Below are 7,229 nucleotides of genomic sequence, written 5' to 3'. Positions count from 1 at the left end.
TTTTCATCATTAATAAGTGTACCCAAGACAGATCATTTTCATTGGGGTTGGCTTCATTCATGACAATGTTTTAGCCTTCTCTATTAAATAATAAAATGTAATATTGAGCCTGCTAATCATTCTGAAATTGACAACTCGACCAGAACATATTATAAAATAATTTACAGATTATTTCAGCCAGCCGGAACGCTACAATACATTATATTACATTATTTAGTTAGGTTTGGTGGCTAACAGGAAGCCGTACATTAAGAAGAAACCCTAAATGTAGTTTAACTAGATGTAAAGCCCAGCGTTTCTATTTTGAAGTGTGCGATTGGTTTGAGAAAGTGTCATGACAAGTTTTAATGTTCGATCAACTGTTTGCAATAACAAAAGTCTCCTTTCGACATCCTGCCGACTGTCTTTCATTTCTGTTGAACTTTTATATCATCGTACTTACTAAATCAGTCACAGTAACAATCTACTATAAATGTTATGTTATCACTGCAACTTAACTGCAAACCTGAACACTGAAGTGAAGCAGCACCCACATCGAGAATGACGCGCTCAGCAGATGTTTGCTGCAGGGATGTCACCTCTTCTCACGGCGAAAAATAGTTGGTTCAATGTTTTTGTATCACCTCAATCGTAGGTTACTAGTTTACTAGTTCACCATTACATTAGTGAAGAAAACCCAGGATAGAACAGTGGTTAAGACTGCTGCCTCTGAGCCCGTAGTAATGAGTTCAAATCCTTGACTTTTAAAGTTGAGGATTTTGTTTTACCTCTATCATATATCAATGATTGCATTTGTAAATAAACAAAAATCATGAATCAACAAGATTCTGGATAGGTTAATAGTCAACACTGTGGGCTCCCCAGAATCCCAACTCAGCAAGCGCCATGATAGCATAGTGGTTAAGACTTAGGGTTACTACTGACAGAAATGCAGCAGCCTTTCAGTCAGTAGTGGTGGGTTCAAATATCTTACTTTGAAAGTCTAGTTGTTTTGTTTTACCTCTAGAATAGTTCACTGATTGCATTTGTATATGAGCGAAAATGAAGTTATGACAGGATCCTGGATAGCATGGTGGTTAAGACTGCTACCTCTCAGTCAGTCGTATGAGGTTCAAATCCATGACTATGAAAATGTAGGTTTTTGTTTAATCTCTATCATAGTCCACTGATTGCATTTGTATATGAGCGAAAATCAGCTTATGATGGGACCCAGGATAGCTCAATGGTCAACACTGTGGGCTCCCAATACAGGGGTACTTGGTTCAAACCCCAGACAAGTAATCATTAATTTGGCTAAATGTCGTCAAAAAGACATAAATTGAGTGATGTTATGTGCTCATTGCTTGAATAACATAAAGTTAAAAAAATTAAGTCAATGCTAAAGATAATAATAATTGTCAAATAGTCAATAAATACACCTCAGGGGTTACCTGTGTGTGTGTGTGTGTGTGTGTGTGAGTGTGTGCGAGTGAGCATGTGAGTGTAATTCCTGAGGTGGGGGGAATAGGAGTAAAACTTAATAATAGAGAGCGTTGACCAATGAGCTCTCCTGGGTACGATTAAAAAAAAAAAAAAAGTTAATTGGAACAGTTAAAAAAATAATTAAATAAGTTAATTATTATGTTTCCATTATATGTGGAGGTGATGTATATAATCTGACACCTCCAATCAAAGCTTCATAAATTGCAAGTCAAATTACTGGATTTGAACCCAGCACCCTTTATTCCAAGTCAACAGTCTTACCCACTGTGCTATACTGGGTACTGAGAAATCTTGTATCCGGCTTGTATAGAAAGCTAGCCAGAGACTTGTTGCTGGGTAAACTACACTATAAACCACTGGAATAAAAGACTGTCAACCCGACTGGTATTGAACCCAGGACTGTTTAATCCTCATCAAGAGTCTTAACCACTGGGCCATCCTGGCACTGATAAATCAATCTTTCCGGCTCATATAAAAAGCTAATCGGAGACTTAAGGTGGAACAAAATGCTACCAACCTACCTGGGATTGAACCCAGCACACTTCATTCCAAGTCAACAGTCTTACCCACTGTGCTATCCTGGGTCCTGAGAAGTCTTGTATCCGGCTTGTGTAGAAAGCTAATCAGAGACTTGTTGCTGGGTAAACTACGCTATGAACCAGTGGAATAAAATACCATCAACCCGACTGGTACAGAACCCAGGACTGTTTAATCCTACTCAAGAGTCTTAACCACTGGGCCATCCTGGCACTGGTAAGTCATTTTTTCCGGCTCATAAAAAAAGCTAATCAGAGACTTAAGGTGGAACAAAATACTACCAACCTACCTGGGATTGAACCCAGCACCCTTCATTCCAAGTCAACAGTCTTACCCACTGTGCTATCCTGGATTTTTTTAAATTCTGTATCCGGCTTGTATAGAAATCTAATCAGGGACTCTTTGCTGGGTAAAATACACAAGAGGTGGACCAAAATACTGCCAACCAGACAGGTATCGAACTCTGGACTTTCTCTTGCAAGTCAAGAATCTTAACCACTGGGCCATCCTGGGTCTTGTGAAGATGTTTTTCTGGCTCATATAGAAAGGTAATCAGGGACTTGTTGCTGGGTAAACTACACTATAAAATAGTGGAATAAAATACTGTCAAACCGTCTGGTATTGAACCCAGGACAGTTTAATCCTAATCAAGAGTCTTAACCACTGGTAACTCATTCTTTCCGGCTCATATAAAAAGCTAATTAGAGACTTAAGGTGGAACAAAATGTTACCAACCTACCTGGGATTGAACCCAGCACTCTTCATTCCAAGTCAACAGTCTTATCCACTGTGCTATCCTGGGTCTTGCAAAATCTTGTATCCGGCTTGTATAGAAAGCTAATCAGAGACTCTTTGGTTGGTAAAATACACAATCGTAATATATATATATATATATATATATATATATATATATATATATATATATATATATATATATATATATATATATATATATATATATATATATATATATATATATATACATATATATATATATACACATATATATATATATATATATATATATATATATATATATATATATATATATATATATATATATATATATATATATATATATATATATCTGTATATATTTATTTATATATATATATATTAGGGCTGTCAAACGATTAAAATAATTTTCCGCGATCAGTTAACTCAAAGTGAATCGCAGATAGGTATAATTTTTCATCATTAATAAGTGTACCCAAGACAGAGCATTTTCATTGGGGTTGGCTTCATTCATGACAATGTTTTAGCCTTCTCTATTAAATAATAAAATGTAATATTGAGCCTGCTAATCATTCTGAAATTGACAACTCGACCAGAACATATTATAAAATAATTTACAGATTATTTAAGCCAGCCGGAACGCTACAATACATTATATTACATTATTTAGTTAGGTTTGGTGGCTAACAGGAAGCCGTACATTAAGAAGAAACCCTAAATGTAGTTTAACTAGATGTAAAGCCCAGCGTTTCTATTTTGAAGTGTGCGATTGGTTTGAGAAAGTGTCATGACAAGTTTTAATGTTCGATCAACTGTTTGCAATAATAAAAGTCTCCTTTCGACATCCTGCCGACTGTGTTTAATTTCTGTTGAACTTTTATATCATCGTACTTACTAAATCAGTCACAGTAACAATCTACTATAAATGTTATGTTATCACTGCAACTTAACTGCAAACCTGAACACTGAAGTGAAGCACCACCCACATCGAGAATGACGCGCTCAGCAGATGTTTGCTGCAGGGATGTCACCTCTTCTCACGGCGAAAAATAGTTGGTTTTTTGTTTTTGTATCACCTCAATCGTAGGTTACTAGTTTAGTAGTTCACCATTACATCAGTGAAGAAAACCCAGGATAGAACAGTGGTTAAGACTGCTGCCTCTGAGTCCGTAGTACTGAGTTAAAATCCTCGACTTTTAAAGTTGAGGATTTTGTTTTACCTCTATCATATATCACTGATTGCATTTGTAAATAAACAAAAATCATGAATCAACAAGATTTTGGATAGGTTAATAGTCAACACTGTGGGCTCCCCAGAATCCCAACTCAGCAAGCGCCATGATAGCATAGTGGTTAAGACTGCTGCATCTCAGTCAGTAGTGGTTGGTTCAAATCTCTTATTTTGAAAGTTTAGTTGTTTTGTTTTACCTCTAGAATAGTTCACTGATTGCATTTGTATATGAGAAGACCCTGGATAGCATGGTGGTTAAGACTGCTACCGCTCCGTCAGTCGTATGAGGTTCAAATCCATGACTAAGAAAATGTAGGTTTTTGTTTCATCTCTATCACAGTCCACTGATTGCATTTGTATATGAGCGAAAATCAGCTTATGATGGGACCCAGGATAGCTCAATGGTCAACACTGTGAGCTCCCAATACAGGGGTACTTGGTTCAAACCCCAGACGAGTAATCATTAATTTGGCTGAATGTCGTCAAAACGACATAAATCGAGTAATGTTAGGTGTTCGTTGCTTGAATAACATAAAGTTAAAAAAATTAAGTCAATGCCAAAGATAATAATAATTGTCAAATAGTCAATGAATACACCTCAGGGGTTACCTGTGTGTGTGTGAGTATGTGCGAGTGAGCATGTGAGTGTAATTCCTGAGGTGGGGGGACTTAGAGTAAAACTTAATAATAGAGAGCGTTGACCAATGAGCACTCCTGGGTACGATTAAAAAAAAGAAGTTAATTTGAACAGTTAAAAAAATAATTAAATAAGTTAATTATATTACGTTTTAGGCCCTTGTTTAAAAAAAAAACAGCTTAGTTTTTTATATGGCAAACACAAAATATGCAACATTTTCCCCCAAAAATGTCTCAAAGTGGAATATTTAATGTGACGTAATTGGAGCCTTGAATAGGTCAATAATTCATAATGACATTGATTTTGATTCATTATTTTTTAAAGAAAGAAACATTTTATTGTTACATTTCACCTGCTTGCTCTTTTATACCACTTTTTATGTTTTTAATTTTTTGTAATCGTATTTTTAGAATGTGCCACAGGGCCGTCAAAATATTACATGCGGGCCGCACTTTAGACACCCCTGGTCTACAGTAAAAAAAAAAACTGGCAACTCAGTCACCAGAATTTTATTGTGGTGAATGTTTATTTTACAACATAAGGTAAATGGAAAAAGTGTACAACAGTTTTGTTTTTTCGAGAAAAAAATAGCAGCGTAGTCACCAGAATTTTACTGTAAAATTTACGGTGTTTTTTCACAACATATTACTGTAAATGGAAACAGTACCCACTGTTTTTTTTTGTTTTAATCTGGCAACAGACCTGCCAATTTTTTACCGTTAAAAAAAATGTGATACTTTTTTTCCATTTACACCGTAAAAACAACTGTAGATTTTACGGTTAAAAAAAAACAGTTTTTTTTTTTTACATTTAACAGTGATATTCTGTAAAAACCAGCGTAAAATCTATTGTCATTTTTACAGTGTACAATTTGATGGATTAGTTTCACTTTTGAATTTGGATAAATTGTCAAATTAATCACAAGTTATTATATAAATTCACTTGAAAAATAACCCAATATTTGGAAACAAATGCACTTTTACTGTCAGAAGGTCTCACAGGAACATTTGCAAAATGTTTTACTTGAATGCACGTCATTTATGACCCCCAGGGGGATTCTGAGCCTCTATTGTAGAAACGGTGTTCGAGTAACAGGACTGAGCGAAAACCTCGGGACACGGCGTAAGTATGAATTTTAAGTACATTAGTTGGGATAAAGAGCTAAACATACACTATATTGCCAAAATTGGTGATTAGGACACCTGATTCTGATCATTTGGATGGGTGGCCAAATACTTTTGGCAATATAGTGTATATAAATGATGTCTGTCAACGTTAATTGCGCAATGTATTTTTGACCGCACTTGCTCCTTTACTAATGCTTACGCCAGTGCAAAGACGAGTGGAAAATCTTGCTTAAAATACACCTCAACAGGACCTTAAAACAGTTTTGAGCAAATAAATGACGTGCGTTCATGTAAAACATTTAAAAAAATGCTCCTGTATGACATTTTGACAATAAGTGCATAATATACAAATTGTTGGGGTCTTTTTTTCCCAAAGTTTATTTATTTTGGAAGCCAAAGTTATGGAAATCAAAGTTAAAAAATGTGATGAATAAAATAACTGACGGCACTAATATGAATATAATATAAACTACTTACAAAATACATTATATATGAAAACAAACAGAAGAGAACTGAAAATATCGATCTGATTATGATCTGATACCAATACTAGCCTTGGTATTTGCATTGTATTTTCCAGAAGAATGGAAGTTATAAGTTGCTGGTGGCATAAATATAACTAGATATGCTGGTTGAAACAAGGACACTGGCAATAAACTTGTCATAGGTCATTTGAAATGGAATGTATAGTATATTATCACATGATTCGACCTTGACCATAAAATAAACAGCATGAAAATCAGTTGAGAAATAAGTAAGTTGTCATTTATTTGTGACACATTGTATTGCATTATCTTAAATTGGGATGTGCTTGGACGGATCAATGACTTTGTACCTTTTTTTCCATATAAGGCATGTCAAACCCAATGTGCCAAATGTGGCCCGCCAAAGACTGAAAATGTTTTCTGGCTAATTGTACTTATTTTATTTTGACAGAGAATAATCACTGCATATTAGTGCTGGGGATTTTTGGCCACCTCACGATTTGATTTAATTCCAATTCTTGGAGTGATGGTTTGATTCAGAATCCATTTTCGATTAAACACGATTTTTCTATTATATTATTTGGTATAGAAATTTTTATTCAAAAAATTCAAAATAATCTACAGGTTGCAAAAAACCCTCTTAGCTGCTTACGTAAGACTTGTATGCACAGAGTGTGGGCCTAAAAAAACAAAAAACTTTAAAAATAAAAATACATTTTGTTTACAAAAATCACAATGTTAATCTCATAAAAGAAAATAGAGCAACTCTAACCCAACCCTAACTTTACAATACTTAGGATAGAACTTTACAAAGCAAATGAGGAAAAAACAACTAAAATGTGTAAATACTATACTAAATTAATAAGGGAAAACCAGACATTTGTAAAAGCAACAGTATCAATGATTGTTCAATGTCTTTTTTTTTAAATTCAAAAATTCATTTTTTGAAAAAACATTTTTTATATTTATTTTTTTATCAAGTGAAAATCACAAAT

This window comes from Entelurus aequoreus, linkage group LG20, assembly GCF_033978785.1.
Source record: "Entelurus aequoreus isolate RoL-2023_Sb linkage group LG20, RoL_Eaeq_v1.1, whole genome shotgun sequence".
Classification (NCBI taxonomy): domain Eukaryota; kingdom Metazoa; phylum Chordata; class Actinopteri; order Syngnathiformes; family Syngnathidae; genus Entelurus; species Entelurus aequoreus.
Note: the sequence above shows the minus strand (reverse complement) of the source record.